The 20,530-nt window shown below is 39.2% G+C and overlaps 1 protein-coding gene and 1 long non-coding RNA gene across 5 annotated transcripts in view; one reads left to right on the forward strand and one right to left on the reverse strand.

The window, feature by feature from the left end:
• Window positions 1-20,530, reverse strand: part of EEA1 (early endosome antigen 1) — a 492,836-nt gene that overhangs the window by 296,924 nt on the left and 175,382 nt on the right. The window lies entirely within an intron of this gene.
• On the forward strand, window positions 1,063-18,976 carry LOC113602785 (uncharacterized). 3 transcript variants are annotated; one of them, XR_008300400.1, is made up of 6 exons: window positions 1,063-1,448; window positions 2,735-2,814; window positions 6,406-6,535; window positions 7,684-7,857; window positions 17,031-17,085; window positions 18,201-18,976. It is a non-coding gene; the product is annotated as an uncharacterized LOC113602785 (long non-coding RNA). The 3 variants fall into 3 exon arrangements; XR_003424295.2 differs by lacking the exons at window positions 17,031-17,085; window positions 18,201-18,976 and having other exon boundaries at window positions 7,684-8,042; XR_008300401.1 differs by lacking the exons at window positions 17,031-17,085; window positions 18,201-18,976 and having other exon boundaries at window positions 6,406-6,530; window positions 7,684-8,042.

The following is a 20,530-nucleotide window of genomic DNA, read 5'->3' on the forward strand; positions in this document are numbered from 1 at the left end:
CACGATCTCACGGTCCGTGAGTTCGAGCCCCGTGTCGGGCTCTGGGCTGATGGCTCAGAGCCTGGAGCCTGTTTCCGATTCTGTGTCTCCCTCTCTCTCTGCCCCTCCCCCGTTCATGCTCTGTCTCTCTCTGTCCCAAAAATAAATAAACGTTGAAAAAAAAAATTAAAAATTAAAAAAAAAAACTATTAATTAAAAAAATGGGGGTGCCTGGGTGGCTCAGTCATTTAAGCATCTGGCCCTTGATTTCTGGTCAGATCATGATCTTACATGTTGTGAGTTTGAGCCCTGTGTGGAGGCACTGTGCTGATAGCTGGTTGGGATTCTCTCTCTCCCTCTCTCTTTGCCCCTCCCTCTTTCTTTCTCTCAAAAATAAATAAACATTTTTTAAAAACCTATTAATCCTCATCCATCTCCACTATCAGATATTGCTTAAAATGTTGGAGGCAGAACTCTCAAACTTGACTTTCTCATTTCCCAGCTTTGTAACATTAGTAGGTTACATATCCCCTCTGTATCTCAGTTTCTTCATCTGTAATTTGGGGATAATAATTAACAAATTGTTACTCAATGGATTGTCGTGGAAATTAAATGAGCTATCATATCTCAAGTATTAAGAATGGTGCCTAGCCAAAATTGAGTGTTTAAATTCGTTGGGATAATATTAACTGCTATAATAAATAAAGCTAAAATTGTCCACTGATTCAAACACAACAGATATTTATTCCTCGTTTATGTAACATTCCAAAGTGTTCTTTGTCAACTGGGGCAAATTTTCTCTACATGGCTTTACCAGGTTCTACATTAAAGGATTCCCATTTATCTCCAATACATGGCTTCTCCATCCCTATTAGCCAGAAAAAGGAAAGAACAGAGAGGAGTGTACATGGGAAATTTCTATGGGTCACACTTGGAATTAGAGCTCATTATTTCTGCTCACATTCTACTGTGTAGAACATAATCACATGGCCACACCTAACTGCAAAGGAGCCTGGGAAATGGATTTCAGTGACTGCATAAAACTTTGCTAAAGTAATCATCATTATTATTGCTCTCATTTATTACCAACTTTCTAGCTTGGGCTCTCATCTTCATGCACCTGGAAAGTCATAATAGCTTCCTCACTAGTCTTCCTGCCACCAGACTGTCCCCCCTCCCTATACCCTTTCTCCACACCAAACCCAGAGTTATTATTATCTAAAATCCAAACCTAATCATCTCACTCGCCATTCCCCAACTGCCCACTTATGTCCTTCTGTGACTTCTCACTGCCTCAGAATCCAGTCAGAGTCCTTGCAGTTCCTCCAGGATCCAGCCAAGATATATCCCTTTGGTCTCACCTCCAGGACCTTTTTATCTTACAGCTGGCATCTGTGACTGGACACTGTGGATACTCTAGTGGATAAGGTAGACAGGACCCTGCCTTATGGACTTTACATTTTAGTGAGGTAAGCAAAACCAGTAAACAAATAAATATACAATATTAAGTAGTAAAGAATATAGTGAAGAAAAATAAAGGGTAAGGACATTAAGGACATTAAGAGTGATGAGCTAAATAAATAGATAAATAAATAACATATTAAATTTTACTGGCAGGTGAAAGCTATTTCACAGAGAGATATGTTGTGGACTTGATCTTCACTATAGTTACCTTTGTGACTGCATATTACAAAAGAGTTCTTATCGCTGACCTATATTTGTGTTTCTTTGAACTTCTTTTATGACAGTTATTCAGGGAAACAATATAGATTGCCTAATGTGCTATTTGTGTGGGATATTGACAGAATAACATAATTTATTATTGCCCACTGGGGAGTTAGAGTACAAAGGGCTCATGTTTCCCCCTACAATCTTCTTTGCAGAAAAAATCAACATAAAAATATTTAATAAAATCAGGTTTTACTCAAGTATATAAAACTTTCATTTTTTTAAATTGCCTAGACAATGTTATTGTCACTTTGGGTAATTTTTAAAATGTTACATTCGTGATGTTCCTGCCACCTTACTGGATTTAGATTTTCAAATTCGGGAGATGTGAAGTTAAAGATTTTCCTGTAGATGCTGTTCATTTAATCAAGGTAAACAGACTTAGATCTTTAATGGTCAAATATGAGCATGTGCTATGATGTGACATACATATAAAGCTATGAATTCCTCTCAGAATCCTCTATTTAAAAATTGGAACTTTTTTTAAATGTTTATTTATTTTTGAGAGAGAAAGAGAGCACAAGGGTGTAGGGAAGGTGGCGGGGCGGGGGGGGGGGGTGCGGAACAGAAGATCCAAAACGAGCTCTGTGCTGACAGCAGAGAGCCTGATGTGGGGCTCAAACTCACAAGCTGCGAGATCATGACCTGAGCCAAAGAAGCTTAACCACCTGAGCCATGCAGGCACTCTAAAATCTGGAACTTTTAATTTATGATAGCAAAAGAAAGTTGCAAACAATTTAATTGTCAAATAGTTGGAGAATCTTTAAATAACAATTGGAGTACTATACTGTCATCAAAACTCAAGCTTTTGTAAAATACTTAAGAGCATGGAAACATAGGTGGGCTATATAACCAGGTGAAGAGAATGTAAGAGTGTAAAGAATGTAATTGTATGAATCTGGTTTAGAAAACTGAAAATAACCTAAAAGAAGTCAACAGACTGGCAGTCCAGAACGGGTATGGTTAGCATTACAAAATTATCAGAGACCCAGAGCCTTCAACATTGCTACTCTCCTTTCCTTACCAGGTGACTTCCAAACCATGGCTCAAGGTGGTTGCTTGAACTCCATCTGTTATACCTACATCCCAGTCATCAAAAGGAAACAGGTAAAAAAGGGGCATGCCTCTCATGGCAGACAGAATAATGGCCCGCTAAAGATGCCATGTCCCAACCTCTGAAACTGATAAATATGTTACCTTACACAGAAAAAGGGACTTGGAAGATATGAATAAGTTAAAGATCTTGATGGGGAATTTATCCTAGATTATCAAGTGGCCCCGATGTAATCACAAGGATCCTTATGAAGGGCAGCAGAAGGGTGAGAGTAAGAGGAGATGTGACAATGGAAGCCGAGGTCAGAGTGATGCGAGAAAGGGGTCCAGAGCCAAGAAATGAATGTAGCCTTTAGAAGCTGGAAAAGGGAAAGAAAGTCTATCCTACAGCCTCCAGAAGGGACACAGCCCTGTCAACTCATTTTAGACTTCTGACCTCCAGAACTATAAGACAAGAAATTTGTGTTGTGCTAATCTCCTAATTTTGCAGCAATTTCTTACAGCAGCAGAGGGAAACTAATACATCCTCCCTTAACTTCCCAAGGAAGAAGGTAAAAATAGATAATCGGACACAGTTAACATATTCTGCCACATTTCCTTTAAAAAAATATATATATTCCAAAGGAAATAGGTTATGTTTTTCTAGAAGTCTTGGGTTTCAAAATGGAACCCCAAACTCAATTCTAAATTACATAAGGTTAAGCAAGGGGAGGAGAGGTTATTTACAATATATTTGAATCTCACCCCATTAAGGAAGAAGTATAGGATAAATTGTATATCCATAGGGCTTGTAACCAAGGACTTGTCCAACGTCAGCCCACTCCCCCCTTCTCTCTCTCTCTCTCTCTCATTCTCTTTCTTTCACTTCCCTCTGCTTTTCTCTGTTTCAGTTCATTCTCATCTACTGAAAATGGACCTTGCTCATATGTTGAGAACCAAGGGAGTGGGCATCCAACTTAAAGACCTTCATCTCATCATTCATTCATTTGCCATGTGTTTGTTGAGTCCCTACCATGTGCTAGGCCAGTGAACAAGACAGACAAGTCCTGGCCTCATTCTGGTAGTTGATACGGATAATAAACAAATACATAAATCAAGATCCTTAGAAACTAGGATCTTGTTTTTCATTGTTTATTAGGTATGATGATGGAAATGTGCAGAGAGATGAAATACAGAGTAACTGGGGAGACCTCAATTTATAGTGGGTGGTCAGGGAAGGCTTCTCTGAAAAGCTGACATCTAAGACCCCATAGATAAATAAAGCAGACATGAGCATGATCCAGGGGGCCTCAAAGACCCCACGATAGCTTCTTGAAGCAACAGAAGGGAGACCAGCATACCCAGTGCCAAGTGAGCATATGGGGATGGTAAAAGATGAGGCTAGGTGCTACATCCAACAGAACTTCATGGATACATCTTGGTTTTTCTAGAAGAGTCCTCATTATACCTGTGTCCCCACCATAAATATTAAGAGCCATCCCAGGTTGGAAGCTAAATTTTTCAGTCACCTTGCATATGCAGCTACGGGAGTCAGGATTTTTTTTTCCTGAGAGAAACAACAGAAAGGCATTGACAAGTTTTGAGCAGGGCAATACCAAGATCTGATTTATATTTAATATCGCTGGAAACCAGAGAATGAGTTAATAAATACAGCAAGTTAAATATGTCTACATTTGGAGCACTGATGTTTTTAAATAGAAATCAATATCGAGGTAAAATAAAAAGAGGTATAATTTATGACGTAGCATAAGGCATAGGTATACCCTCACCAACGTCATGAACACATAGGCCTTAAAACCACCACTCTGCTTGTGATGCTTCCTCCTTCTCTTAAACTCAGAAGCACTTTCTGAGGCAGAACATAGCTCCAGCTTTCTGGGTTTCATAGCAACTTGGCAGTGCAATGCTTCTAGGCTGAAATCCCGACTTCCATGGATTCATGCTGTTTCAGCCACAAATATTTACCTTACCTGGCTCCTGGGGCTAATTAAAGGGGCAGGGCTCCATTCCACTTGGCTTTCCCCTAAATTGCTTTCAGAGTCAGAGGCAGCTGCCGGATGAGAATGACAGCTCTATAATTCATCTCTACATCCACACAGTGACTCGCTCACAAACGTCCTTTTCAAATTAGGAAATACCCTGCCCTTGCCACTTTCCTACTGGATTTGAAACTGCATGTCCTTAAAATGATTTCTCCTAGCTTGCAGCTGCCTCTAGAGCTACTAAGAGCTTATTGTACCATTTAGAACGCTGTTTCGTTGCAAATATTTATTCTTATTGTAAAAGTTATACATGTTTACTGTAAAAGATTCGAGAAGGTGAGAATTGAAAAGTGAATTTTTCCCTCTCTACTCCCTCAGCCCCTGTCACAGACCCAATGAATGAATGCCTTTCTCCTGGTAACCTCTGTTAATCAGTTTTGGCCATTTTCTATGCATATACATGAAAACAGAGAAACCTTTATTGGCATTTAAATAGGTTGTCCCACAGGCTTTAAAGCGATTTCATGATAACAAGCAAGTCCAGATTTGGTAAACCATGAAATGGTATCACGGTTCGTTGGCAGAAACTGAAGACTCCGTTCTTCTCACAAAGCAGAATAGCGGAGTTAATCCTGGTTACACTTTGGAACAGGGTCAAGGTACCAAATTCAAATCATCAGGCCCAGGAAGAAACCAGACAGGAAGTAAGTTTGCAACTCTGAAGACAGACTCAGAGCTCTAGTGGGGGATGACCATAGATGGAGAAGCTGGAAATCGAGTCTGAGCAGGAGCTCAGAGGTCAGGGTCTTGTCCAGAGGGGTGGAGAAGCACCGTGGACTCTACTGTGGTCACTGGGGTAATGGAAGGTAGCAGAATCGGAGAAGCCAGGAAGGCAAGATGGGTTTTCCTTAGTGGGAAAGTGGAGATACTGCTGGGAAAACAGAACACATCCACAGAGCGAGAGGACAGAGGAGGGCATCCCTCTGGGGGGTTAGGAGGCTGAGAATCATCATGAGAGAGAGAGATGGAATCTCCCTCTGAGGGACTCTGGATAAGTTCTAATAATATTATATGTTGCCTTTCAAGTATTTCTCTTTTGTATTGTTTATGTTGGTAAAGTACATATAACACCACTTTAACCATTTTTTAATGTACAGTTCAGTGGCTTTAAGTACATTCACACTGTTGTGCAGCCACCAGCACATCTCCAGATCTCTTTTCATCTTGCAAAAACTGAATCTCTGTCCCCCTGAAACATGGACTCCCCGTTCCCCACTCCTCCCGCTCCTGGCAACCACCATTCTACTTTCTGACTACTCTAGGGGCCTCCCTAGGGGTTGAATCATACAATATTTGGCCTTTGGTGACTGGCTTACTTCACTTAGCATAATGTCTTCAAGGTTCATCCATGTTGTAGAATGTGTCAGAATTCCTTCCTTTTTAAACTGAATAATATTCCATTGTATGTATCTGTCACTTTCTTTATTTACTCATCCATTTATTCATGGATACTTAGGGTTACTTTTCCACCATCTGTATATTGTGAATAATGATGTTATGAATATGCGTATGCTTTCAAGTATTTTTCTGAATGAAATATTTCAAGTCACAGAAGACGAACAGGGTTTTTTGTTTGTTCTGTTTTTGTGTGTTTCCCTTTAAGGAGAGAAGGGCATTCCCAGGTGAGGGAGAAGCATAGATGAAATTGTGGAATGGAGAGGCATAGCTTGACCAATGAAGGGCAGGAGGCTCCATGGGGCAGCAGCATGGAAGGGGATAGAGTGAAAGGTGAGGTAAGAAACATGGGCAGGGCAGGTGAAAGTACAGAAAATAATAGAATATGTTTACCACCCAGTTGTGTCATATGTTAATATCCTGCCATATTTTCTCAATTTTTAAAAGAAATACAGTATTTTGGATACAACTGATGCTCCCTGCACAACCCCCCATCCGAATTTCCACTCCCCTTTGCAATGGTACCCATTTTCCTGAATTCCAAGTTTTATGTGTTCCATGCTTTATGATTGTACTACATGTGTAAATCATGTGTTTTCATGCTTTTAAAAATGCTTTTAAACTTTATTATATGAATGGTATCATACTTTGTATACATCCTTTTCCACCTTTTTCCGCATTAACATTATGTTTTGAGGATTTGTCTAGATTATTTCATATTCGAATTCCATTGCATGAATATTTCACACTGTATTTTTCCACCTTTACAAGCAACACTACAATGAACATTCTTGTACATTTTCCTTGTGAGACTTTAGGCTGTGGACCTAGATGTGGAATTGCTGGGTTCAAGGGTAACATGTATCTTCAACTTTATTTGTAAAGTAAAATTGCTCTCCAACTAAGAAGTTGTATCAATTTACACTTCCATAAGCAGTATACAGTTGTTTCCATTTTGCCCCACTCACTGCCAACAATGAATATTGTCAGATTTTTTTTTAAGTTGCCAAAATAGCACAGTTGGTTAAGAGCCCAGTTTTGAGCATCACTCTTGGTATCCAAATCCTGGCTTTATCACTTACTAGTTGTATGAGCTTGGGTCCTATTTTCCCTCTCTGGAAGAGGAAAGAGTTGGTAGTACCAGCCTCATGCATTTATTGCAACATTTCAGTGTGTTAACACATGGAAAGCATCTAGAACCATATATGGTTAGTGCTCAATAATGTCAGCAATATGCATCAGAATTTTTGAATTGGCCATTCAAGTCTTGTCTTCTGTAAACTACTTATTCTTTCCCTTACCCTTTTCATATTGATTTGTAGGTATTCTTTAAATCTCCTGAGTAATAATCATTTGTATTTATTATATGTTCCAAATATCTTCTTTTGGCCTGTGTCTCATCATTTTAGTTTTTATGGCATATTTTGTCATTAAGTTTTTTTAATTAAAAAAATGTTTTTAATGTTTTTATTTATTTTTCAGAGAGAGACAGAGACAGAGCATGAGCAAGGGAGGGACAGAGAGAGAGGGAGACACAGAATCCAAACTAGACTCCAGGTTCTGAGCTGTCAGCATAGAGCCCGAAGTGGGGCTGGAACCTGTGAACCACGAGATCATGACCTGAGCCGAAGTTGCACACTCAACCAACTGAGCCACCCAGGTGCCCCTGTCATGAAGCTTTTAATCAGAATGTAGCCAAATGTATCATCACTTATTTTTTTTTCTTGTTCAATTTTTTCCTCACTGTGGTCATAAAAATATTCTCAAATATTTTCTTTTATGAAAGTTGCTTTTAAAAGATTTACTTTTAGAGAGAGAGGGAGCATGAGTGGGGGAGAGGGGCAGAAGAAGAAAGAAAAAGAGAGAGAAAATCTTTCTTTAAAATGTTTGTTTACTTATTTTTTTTTAATTTTTTTAATGTTTATTTATTTTGGAGAGAGAGAGAGAGAGAGAGAGAGAGAGAGGAGGGGCAGAGAGAGAGAGAGGAGGTGCAGAATCTGGAGCAGGCCCCAGGCTCTGAGCTGTCAGCACAGAGCCCGACACGGGGCTCGAACTCACAAATTGCGAGATCATGACCTGAGCCGAAGTCAGACGCCCAACCGACTGAGCCACCCAGGCGTCCCTAATTTACTTATTTTTGAGAGAGAGAGAAAGAGCGTGTGCCAGCAGGGGGAGGACAGAGAGAGAGGGAGACAGAGAATCTCAAGCAGGCTCCGTGCCGTCAGCACAGAGCTCCTCATGGGCCTTGAAACCCACCAACCAGGAAACCATGACCTGAGCCAAAATTAAGAGTTAGACGCTTAATGAATGAGCCATCCAGGCACCACAGAGAGAATCTTTTTTTTTTTTTTAATGTTTTTACTTATTTTTGAGAGAGAGAGAGAGACAGAGAGAGCACACACAGGCAAGTGGGGGAGGGGCAAAAAGGGAGGGAGGCGGAGGGTCTGAAGCAGGCTCTTTGCTGACAGCAAAGAGCCCAATGTGGGGCTCTACCTCACAAACCTAACTGCTAGATCATGACATGAAACAAAGTCGGACACATAACTAACAGAGCCACCCAGGTGTCCCGAGAGAGAGACAGAGAGACAGAGACAGAGACAGAGACAGAGAATCTTAAGTAGGCTCCATGTTCAGCACAGAGCCAGACACGGGGCTTGATCCCATGAGCTTTCCCATTTTGGTCTTCTTCACACTTGTTTTTCCTTTGCTCTTCCATATGACTTTTTGGATCATCTTGTCAAGTATACAAAAAAAAAATCATTTGGGATTTTGATTGGGATTGTTTTGAATTTATTAACTAATTTGGAGAGAACTGGCATTTTTTATAATATTTAATTTATTAATTATTTATTGATATTGTACAGGAATGTAAATTCTTTTTATACTAATCTTGTATCTAGTAACATGCTGATATCTTATACTCATTCCAATAGCTTGTTTGTATTTTTTCTTAGATTCTATAAATGCAGTAATATTCCTATCAGTAGTGATACTTTTGTTTTTGTTTTCTTTTCCAATCCTCAAGGCTTTTCTTTTCTTCTCTTAGTGCTCTGGTTGGGATCTTCAAATAGTGACTGGATGGAAACAGTGATAATGGGCAGCTTTTTTATTCCTAATATTAGAAGGGATAATTCCAAACTTTCACCAGTAAATATAATGTTTGCTACAAGTTTCTGATAGATATATTTATTCAATTAAGATAATTCACCCTAGAGGTGCCTGGGTGGCTCATTTGGTTTGGCATCCAACTCTTGGTTTTGGCTCAGGTCATGCAGTCATGGGATCAAGACCAACATAGATTCTCCATAGAGCATGGATTCTCTCCCTCACTCTTCTCTCTCTCTCCCTCTCTCTGCCCCTCTCCTGCCCATGCATACTCTCTCTCTCTGTGTGTCTGTCTCTTAAAATAAATAAATAAACATTAAAAAAAGAACTACCCCTACTCAATACCAAAACAATAAAATCCCCAATAACCCAATTAAAAAATGGGCAAAGATTTGAATAGATATTTCTCCAAAGAAGAAATACAAACAGCTAGCAGGTATATGAAAAGGTGTTCAACATCACCAATCATCAGGGAAATACAAATAAAAACCATAAGGAGATATCATCTCACACCTATTAGGATAGCTGTTATGAAAGAATGAAAGGTAACAAGTGTTGGCAAGGATGTTGAGAAATCGGAACCCACCATACACTGTTGGTGGAAATATGAAGTGATGCAACCACATGGAAAACACTATGGAAGTGCCCCAGTTACTCAAAAACTTAGAAGTGAAACTACCACACGATCCAGCAATCCCACTCCTGGGAGCATCCAGAAGAAATGAAATCAGGATCTCAAAGAGATCCATGTACTCCCACATTCATTCTAGCATTATTCACAACAGCCAACATATGGAACAACCCAAATGTCTATTGACAGAAGAATGGATAAATAAAATGTGGTATATACATACAGAGGCACATTATCCAGCCTTAAAAAAGAAGTAGATCCTACAATTTGCAGCAACATAAATGGACCTGGAAGATATTATACTAAGTGAATAAGTCAGTCACAGCAGGACAAATAATCCCATGATTCTACTCATATAGAAAACAGAAAGGCACCTGGGTGGCTCAGTCAGTTGAGCGTCCACCTTCAGCTCTGGCCATGATCTTGCAGGCCGTGGGTTTGAGCCCCGCGTCTGGCTCTGTTCCGACAGCTCGGAGCCTGGAGCCTACTTTAGATTCTGTGTCTCCCTCTCTCTCTCTGCCCCTCCCCTGTTCACGGTCTGTCTCTCTCAAAATAATAAACATTAAAAAAAAATGTTTTTAAAGAAAATAGAATGGTTTCCAGGAGATGGAGGAAAAGGGAAATGAGATGTTCAATGAGCATAATGTTACACTTATATGAAATGCTGAAGTTCTGGAGATCTGTTTACAACATAGTTTTTATAGTTAACGGTATGGGCTCGTGCACTTAAAAACTTGCTAAGAGGGAAGATCTCATGTTGCGTTTTTACCACACACACAGAAAAACAGCAAAGGGACTCAAGGAAACTTTTGGAGGTGATGGATATGTATATTACCATGATTGTGGTGCTATCAGAAGTGAATGTTTATGTCCAAACTCATAAAATTATATAAATATGTGCAGCTTTTGGTATACTTATTACATATACTTCAATAAAGCTGTAAAACTAATTTTTTTTAAATGTCAGGCTCAAGTAACAGTGAAAGGGTATGTTTTTGCCTTTACCAAGGAGAATCTGGGATGAGATTTCCATTCCAAAATTGTTCCCTGAAATGGACAATCTACATTTGCTAGATCAAATAGTGCCCAATACTCAGAATAATTTCCAGTTTTGTGACATAAATATATACAAAATAAAATTCCTTACTATTTGTATTTCCTATCTTTTTTAATATGAAAGAGTATCCTATTTTAACAAAAGATTTTTCTGCCTCTATTAAGATAATTATGTGCTTTTTCCTTTGCTCTTTCCCTTTTCAATTTGTTAATCTGATAAATTATAGTAATAGATTTTCCTAACATTAAACAATCCTAGCTTTCCTTGGATAAACCCACTAGCGTATTATTTTCATTAAGTCACTGATTTTGATGAATTTTATCAGAATTTATACCTTTATATTTAGAAGTAAGGTTGGCAGGAAGCAAAAGCAAAAATGAACTACTGGGACTCGATCAAGATAAAAAGCTTCTGCACAGCAAAGAAACAATCAAGAAAACTAAAAGCAGCCTATGGAATGGAAGAAGATATTTGCAAATGACATATCAGATTAAGGGTTAGTATCCAAAACTGATAAAGAACTTTTCAAACTCAACACCCAAAAAACAAACAATACACTTAAGAAATTGGCAAAAGACATGAATAAACATTTTTCTAAAGAAGACATCCAGATGTCCAAAGGACACATGAAAAGATGCTCAACATCACTCATCATCAGGGAAATAAAAATCCAAGCCACAATGAGATATGACCTCACACCAGTCAGAATGGCTAACATTAACAACTCAGGCAACAACAGATGTTGGCCAGGATATGAAAAAAGAGGAACCCTCTTGCACTGCTGGTGGGAATGCAAACTGGTGCAGCCACTCTGGAAAACAGTATGGAGGTTCCTCAAATAATTAAAAATAGGAATACCCTATGACCCAGCAATTGCACTACTAGGTATTTACCCAAAGGATACAGAAATGCTGATTCAAAGGGGCACATGCACACCAATGTTTATAGCAGCATTATCAACAATAGCCAAAGTATGGAAAGAGCTCAGGTGTCCATTGACTGAAGAATGGATAAAGAAGATGTGGTGTATATATACAATGGAATATTACTCAGCCATCAAAAAGAATGAAATCTTGTCTTTTGCAATGATGTGGATAGAGCTAGAGTGTATTATGCTAACTGAAATAAGTCAGTCGGAGAAAGACACATACCATATGATTTTACTCATATGTGGAATTTAAGAAACAAAACAGATGAATAGAGGGGAAGGGGGAAATAAAAGAGACAGAAGCAAACCGTAAGAGACTCTTAACTATAAAGAACAAACTGAGGGTTGATGGAGGGGAGGTGGGCAGGGCGATGGGCTAAATGGGCAATGGGTATTAATGAGGGTACTTGTGATGAGCACTGGGTATTATATGTAAGTGATGAATCACTCAATTCTACTTCTGAAACTGAAGCAGAATTTTAAACAAAAGTTTAAAATAAAATAAAAATTTTAAACAACAACAAAAGAAATAGAAGTAAGGTTGGCTTACAATTTTCCCTATTATCCTTGTCTTATTTTGGATTCAGGTTTGTTCCAGTCTAACAAAATGAGTTTTAAGGTACTGTTTATTTTCATGCTCTATTTATATTCTCTGGAGTGTTCATAGAAGATTGGGATTATATGTTCTTATAAATTTGGTAAAATTTGCCTGTAAGAAACTAACTATATCTTAATTCATAATGTGAATAGATTTAATCACTGATTTAATGTCTTTCAAGGTCGTAGGATTTTTTTTTTAATTTTAATGTTTATTTATTTACTTTTGAGAGAGAGAGAGAGCACAATGGTGGAAGAACCAGAGGGAAAGAGGGAGACACAGAATCCAAAGCAGGATCCAGGCTCTGAGCTGTCAGCACAGAGCCCAATGCTGGGCTCGAACCCATGAACCACAAGATCATGACATGACCTGAGCTGAAGTCACTGACTCAGTCAATTGACAGAGCCACCCAGGCACCCCAAGGTCATTAGACTTAGGTCATTTATTTCCTCTTGAGTCAGTTTTAATTAATTACAGTTTTCTAGAAAATTGACCTAAAGCTGTATGTGATTGTCCCTTGTTACCTGTTTTAATTTCCAGTATATTTGTGGTTATGTTGCTTTTCAATTCCTAATTTCAATATTGTTTTGAGTATCTTTTGAATGTAATACCATGCTGAGACTGGCCACCAGGAAGCCCAGTTTTAAATGAGTTGTAATGGCCCATTCCTACAATAGCCCAGAGTTTGAAGTAGGAATAGAAATAGAAAGACCACTAGAACTATTCCCCAACAACTTTTGTCTACTGTCCCTAATTCCTTCCTGTGAAACCACATAACCTCAAATGCATGCTTATATATACTCCTTAGAAATTTGTACTCTTGCATAAATGCAAAGTGGTGGTGATCTATTTTCTCTAATTGCTCAGTCCATTCAAAGAACAGAAGACAATAACATATCTCTCCTGAAATATATCTTCTGCAGCTTAAGTATCCTCAGTCTTTCTAATAGTTACTCAAATATTTTGGATCACAAGCCCTTTGTTATCCTCCCCCCACCCCTTCTAGTGATCCATCCCAGTGTACCAACCTGCTAAACTGAATCCTTTACCCCAGGTATGGTCTGACCTACACAAGTAGGATGGGTCCTTACTGTGCTTCCTAAAATACACTGATGTTCTTTTCACTCCATCACACCACTAACTCGTGTTAATTTTGCAGTCAACCAAACATTTGGGGTTTTTTCACACAGGCTGTTGAGGAATCTTTATTCCCAAGTAATATAGGAGCAAAATTCCATTATGTAACTCCTTAGCCGACTGACTTACAAAGAGAATTTAAAGATGTCTGGGCTATGAGCAAGCATCCTTGTAAGTAAGGATGGAAAGGCTAGCAGACGGCCCTGTCCTCCTGTCCTCAGCCATCTAGGGGAAGAGCCCTTCCTTTATAAAGGAAGGCATGTCAGCTGGGTCATACTGTAGTACAATTGCCAAGAGCAGGGAGGGAAAAAGAATTGTCATTTGTTGAGGACCTACTGGGGGCCAAATCTACGTTAGGGGCTTTACATCTGTTATCTAAACTTTAGTCCTCATAACAACACCGAGTCAAGGTGTAAAGAGGTAAATAAATGAATGCCAGATAAAAATGTCCCCAGTTTATTTATGAGGGACCAAGACTCAGAGTATGACTTGCCCCAAAGGATAAAGCTAAAAAGCAACGGAGCCTTATTTGACTCTAGATTTTAATTTCTTCTCCACTGCCAGGCAGGACTGGATAAATGTGGGTGGAGATATCAAGCAGCAGGCATCAAGGGCACCTGTGTGATGTTTCATAGTTTAGTGAAGGACTTTCACCTACATTAATGCTTTTAAGTTGGTCTTCATAACATCCTCATGTGGGAGGCAAAGCAGATGATACAATCTTTATTTTACAGGTAAAGATATTAGCTCTCAGAGACTCAAGTGACCTACCCAAGGTCACCCAGCTAGCCAATGAGGTTGCAGGGCAGATCTTAACCCGAGCCTCTCTGTTAGCAAGCGCCTGGGAAGCACCCCTCCTGGCGGCTGGAATAGGGCAAGGAGGCCATGGGGGGGCTGGGGCACATGCTCATGACAGATGTGGATGTGGGAAAGGGAACAGCTCGAAACCCTAACCTTACCAGGAAAATGTAATGCTCTGTTATTATTTTGAGGCTTCAGGAGTCACAGGAGAAGGAAATCCTGGACTAATGGCCAAGAAGCAGAGCAGCCTAGGACAGATAACATCGCTGTTTCTTCCACAGCAAAGGCAAGGTCACCTTTTACTACCAACAGCATTGGTGTGATAGATCCTTGTGGAGAACAGGACCATGAGCTGGTGAAACTACTGACCTTCATTTAATTTCTTCAGCAAAGCTAGAATATTAAAATAATAATAATAATAATTATGATTATTATAATGAAAAACAAAACAAAACCTCAAAATGAATCCAATGTGTTCATTTCACAATCCACTGAAGACATGTAGATTTAACATCAATCAAGTATCCACAGAACATTTGGTTTAACCAGTTAATTAAACTCCACTTAAGTTAAGCACTGTCTTATTCAAGCACTCAAAACGGAGGCTTTGCCAGTTCATTGGCGATTTGCCTGCTGGTAACTGGTTTCCACATGATCCCGACTGAAACCAAATTCCCCCCAGCTGGGAGATTCTCGTTTTCTCTAGGCCACCAATTCACGTCTATTGTCCTCTCTCAAGCCTGGATGAGAAACTGTGCTCCTGGAGCCCCTAAATTACTCAGGAGAGTCTACCTGCCCTGAACATGCAAGCTGGCACTCTTTACCTGTCTACAGATGGTGGACAATCGAAAGTTCCTGAGAGTTTTGTTTCTCAAGCCAAAACGTTCAAAAATCGAGGAGAGGACACTGAGCATTTTTTTCCTAGTCCTTTCCAAGCCTCACTGTGGCTCAAGTTCACCCAAGAATATACAGATGCCTGGACTACTGTCAGAAAGGACTCTGCTACGGAGAAATGTGTTAAGCTATATTGTGAGGACGCCATATCCACACAACAGCAAAATACAAGCTGTAGAAAAATGAGATGAAGGGAGAGCTTGTAGATTCCAAGAGACTTAAGAGGTATGACAACCAATGTGACGTTAGAACTCAGTTGATTCCCATTTCAAACAAACACGAGGTGAAAATAACAAACAAAAAAACAGAAGAAAATTTGGAACACTTGGAAGACAACTGAAAATTTGAACATCAGTTGGGTGTATGACAACATCAAGGACTTACTGCTATTTCTGTTTGAATGTAATAATGGTATTGTGGTTTTAAAAAAAAAAACAGTTTACATCTGGTAGAGAAATGTACTGAAATATTTTGATAATATTTGAGAATAATGTGATGATAAAATGATATGATGTTTAGAATTTGCTTCAAAAAGGAGGCATAAATAGAAACATAGAGGAAGCAAGGCTGGCCTTTAGTTGATAATTATTGCATCTGGGTGTTAGGTTCATGGGGGTAAGTGGGGTTCATTATGTCGTTTTGGTCTACTTTCAGAACATTTGTGAAAATTTCCATAATAAAATTTAAATCTCCCTAGGTTCGCAAACTGTTGTATTTCTCCCCCCACCAACCTTAACACACTCATGTGCATACTCATACATATCAACCACCTGTTCCAATGTGAACTCAAGGTTTATTCCCCAGAGAAGAAGAAAAAGAAAGTGGGAGTAGAACACTTTTGTACTGTGTACAAATACAAACAAGTTTCAGAGTTTCTCATGAGTTGTACTAGTTCTAGACTGAGGCATGTAGAAGAACTGTTACTAACATCAAATTAGTCTAGTTACTTTTAGTAAAAGACTAAAAGACTAGTTCCCTAACCTTTTAAATTAAAGCAATGTGTTTCTTTCTTCATAAACTTCCCCTGCCTGCAGTTCATGAGGTTTATGTGTTTGTGTATGTGTGCAAAGGGCCACCATGTACATTCGTGCAGGTTGTGCATAGCACAAGGGCTTCACATCTAAAGGGGCACCCTTCAAGTTGTCAACACTGTACATTTGCATTTTTATGATGGTAACTGTCTTGCAAGTGGAAATAAAATGTCTTGTTCTGACAAAACGAGTGTTTAATTAACTTTCCAACAGACGGAAGCAAATGTGGTCTGAAGATACAGGCTCCTTTTCTAATTATGGACTTACCATATGGAGTAGCAGTGGACCTGATCTGCCTAACTACCTGAGTTTGAATTCCCTCCCCCAAAACCACTCACTGACTTTATTATAATCTTCATAAGTTACTTAATAGCCCGGAGCTCAAGTTTCTTCATCTGTAAAATGGGATTGTAAAATTGAGAGCATTGGTCAAAGCCCTAAATGTATACGAAACAGTTGCCTGGCAAATCATAAGCCTTCAACCAGTGTTAGAGATTAGCTATTATCATAGCTACTCGTATACATCTAATTTTGTGTGGGGGGGGGGGGGCGTGCATGTGTGTGTTGTGTCATTTATAAATTCATTGAATAAATTATTGCAATGGACTTCAAAAAGACTATATCCACTAATTCAGTCTATTTTAAAAACAGGACATCTTTTCGTAACCATCAAGTTTTGAAGGATGTGGCAAAGCTCAAGGTCCAGGTAAGCAGCAGGGGTGTATCAGCCTTCCTGCACACAGGAGCTATGTGCATATGCTGATCAAGAGCTCTGTGGCCAAATATTCTGGGGTTTTTCCATCCTAACTACCTGGCCAGGAAGTCTGTAATGGGAAAAGATCCAGTGGGAGTTGCCAGCCACAAAGGGGTATTACCCCACAGGCAGAATAGAGTCAAAACGTTTCAAGAGGTTAAAAGTCTATTTTTAAAAGGAAAGAACACAGAGTATGCCTTTAACTTGGTGTTAAAAATAAACTCAGCTGCCTCCTTTACACTTCCCACCCCCTCCCCCTGTCCTCCCATACCCTGCACTGCCCATAGGGAAGAAAGACTGCTAGTGTTTCATTTTGTTTCTTCTCATGAGTTTTTCTTTTTCTTTTCTTTTTTTTTTTTTCATCTTTGGCCAAACATGAGCTACTTGGTGTTCAGTTCACAAAACAAGTTGCATTCTCTCTCAAAATTTCCTCAGGGATCCCCAGGAAGCAGGTTGGATTATAATTTAGAATTAACCCATGTCAGGGACTAAGGAAAAAATCCACACTGAGATAAACAAAATGGATCCCTGCCAGCTTTCTCCCATGCCTGCGAAGTGTCTGCAGGGGAGGTCATTCAGGCAAGACGGCCTTTCACAGAATGCTATTTAATATTGGGGTTTAAGCACAGGCTTTTCCTGAGGCATGGTTACCCATAGAAACATGGCTTTGCTGAGTTGCTTTCAATAAATTCCATTAAACAAGCACAAAAATCCTATAGATCAGATGTGCCAGTCTTTGTTCACACACACAAAAAAAGCTAATCTGTAGAGCCGAGAAGCTGCTGTCTGGAGTGAATAATCTTGATTTCTTTTTTTTTTTTCCAACGTTTATTTATTTTTGGGACAGAGAGAGACAGAGCATGAACGGGGGAGGGGCAGAGAGAGAGGGAGACACAGAATCGGAAACAGGCTCCAGGCTCTGAGCCATCAGCCCAGAGCCTGACGCGGGGCTCGAACTCACGGATCGCGCTCGAACTCACGGATCGCGCGATCGTGACCTGGCTGAAGTCGGACGCTTAACCGACTGCGCCACCCAGGCGCCCCTCTTGATTTCTTAATGTATGTAGATGGTAGCGGGATTTCAAGACCCCAGTGGGAGGCAAAGATGATGAAGAATAAAGAGGCACAGGTCTGTGCACAGTCCTGCTACTTCACTGGGGTGGGGGAGAGATGAAGGGTCACTGGGAACTTGTTTACTTAAAAAGAGCTTTTTTAAATGTCTATTTATTTATTTTGAGAGAGAAAAAGGATGTGTGCCTGCGGGGGAGGGGCAGAGAGAGGGAGACAGAATCCAAAGCAGGCTCCCGGCTCTGAGCTGTCACCACAGAGCCCAATGCGGGGCTCGAACCCACAAACCGTGGGATCATGACCTGAGCTGAAGTCGGACACTTAACCAACCGAGCCACCCAAGCGGCCCAAAAGATTTTTTAAAAAAGAGACAGCCCTTAGTTAACATAAGATAAGAGAGAAAGCAACAGAATTCATTTTAAGAAATAAAGTTCTAGTCTCAGGTCAGCCTCTAACTTGAAATGTGACCTCAGTCAAGCCATTCATTTTCCTACAGTTTCCTTTCAGAACTATTCTTTAATAGGAATATATAATTGTTAAATTATATACAATTGACAAAAACAAAATATTGCATCAAAGCACTTAAACAAGTTTAAAATCTCGTTCAGATTTAATGAAGTGATTTTTAATGAAGTGCATGTCTAGAAAGGTAGAAGGGAAATTTCATCAATAAAGGTTGAGGTCTAGCCAATTGTTGTCCATTTTTCATGAAAAGAAAACACTCTAGTATATATTGGAGACACTAGCACCTAACCGAATATACCTTGAAAACGGAATAAAGGTAAAATGATGGGTTCCTAGCTGGCAAGGATCAGCTTCTGGGGCACTCTGAAGTTGTGGCAAGTTCCATATGTATATGCAACTATTTTTCAAATGTATATAGATTGGTTGTGATTAATAAGATATAATTGATAAATTATAAATTCCTTAATTTTATTTCTGTAGATGTATTAATAAAATAAAAACTCATTTTAAAACATTAGCAAAATCAAGTAAATTTTCAGCATATGTTTTTTTCTTTGTTTTTCAGCACTGACCATTGTGGATTTATTTGTATTAATCTGTACTAATTAATTTATATTAAATTGTATTTATTTGTATTAATCTACTTGCTCAAATGATTTCCTTTCCTTGATCTATACTGTATACCGTGTTTAAATTTTACAAAATCAAATGCCAAAACACAATAAGTGTAATGGATAGGAATGTGCATAGCAAGCCAGTACTAAAACATTAGGACTGCCCCATCTCTGGTCCTTACCATTTCAGCAAACACTCCTTCCTGGTCACTCACTATCATTTCTGATGACTCAATTATTGTTGAAATGTGTATCTGATTTTTTGGGGGGGGGGTCATTTGTGTATTTTTTATTGAGACATAATTGACATATAACATTGTATTAGTTTTAGGAGTACAACATAATGAGATTTGATGCTTGTATATCCTATGAAATGATCACCACAATAAGTTTAGTTAACATCCATCACCTCACATAATTACACATTTTTTTCTTATGATGAGAACTTTTAAGATCTACTTCCTTGGCAACTTACAAATATATAGTCCAGTATCGTTAACCCTCGTTGCCATGCTGCACATTACAGTCCCAGAACTTAATTTATCTTATAACTGGAAGTTTGTGCCTTCCGACCACCTTCATCCATTTCACCTGCCCCCCACTCCCTGCCTGCGGCAACCACTCAACGTATATTTCTTGATCAACAAATTCTAAATTACAACTTCTCTCAGCTAGGAATCCTGGAACTTAGTATTTAACTTTTTGCCTTAAAAAGGCCTCTGCTACATGAGTTCATTAAGAAAGCAATGGGACAATGATGCTTGTCAGTAACTCAAAGAACTGCACTAAAACAAGGGGAAGAATCAAGTCTACAATAAAAACGTTTGAGTCAGTATCTATTTATTTGTGTTGTTCCAGGAAGGACTAAGGGTGGCTTATGAAGATGCATACAATTTAGCAAGATGCAATCTACTACAATATAAATGAGGAGGGGAAAAAAGACCAAGAAAATAGGATAGAAAGCACATGGCAGTGGTGAAGTGAGGACATAAAAGACGTGCCTTGAAATTCTAGGTGCTTCTAAGCACTGAGCAGTTTGATTCTCCCTTTGTACACAGCGAAAGGGAAAAGGGAACCATTATCAGACACCTAATTCATACTGCTTCTTAAACAAATACACACTGGCTTCTCACAAGAAGACTGACTCTTTCAGCCGGCAAGATGAGAGAAAATTCAGGAAGGACAGCATCCCCAAAGCATACTGTTGCAAAGGATCAAACGCGGGGTTTAGCCAAAACTTGAGTCAGTAA

The sequence above is a fragment of the Acinonyx jubatus genome, chromosome B4 (genome assembly GCF_027475565.1).
Source record: "Acinonyx jubatus isolate Ajub_Pintada_27869175 chromosome B4, VMU_Ajub_asm_v1.0, whole genome shotgun sequence".
NCBI lineage: Eukaryota > Metazoa > Chordata > Mammalia > Carnivora > Felidae > Acinonyx > Acinonyx jubatus.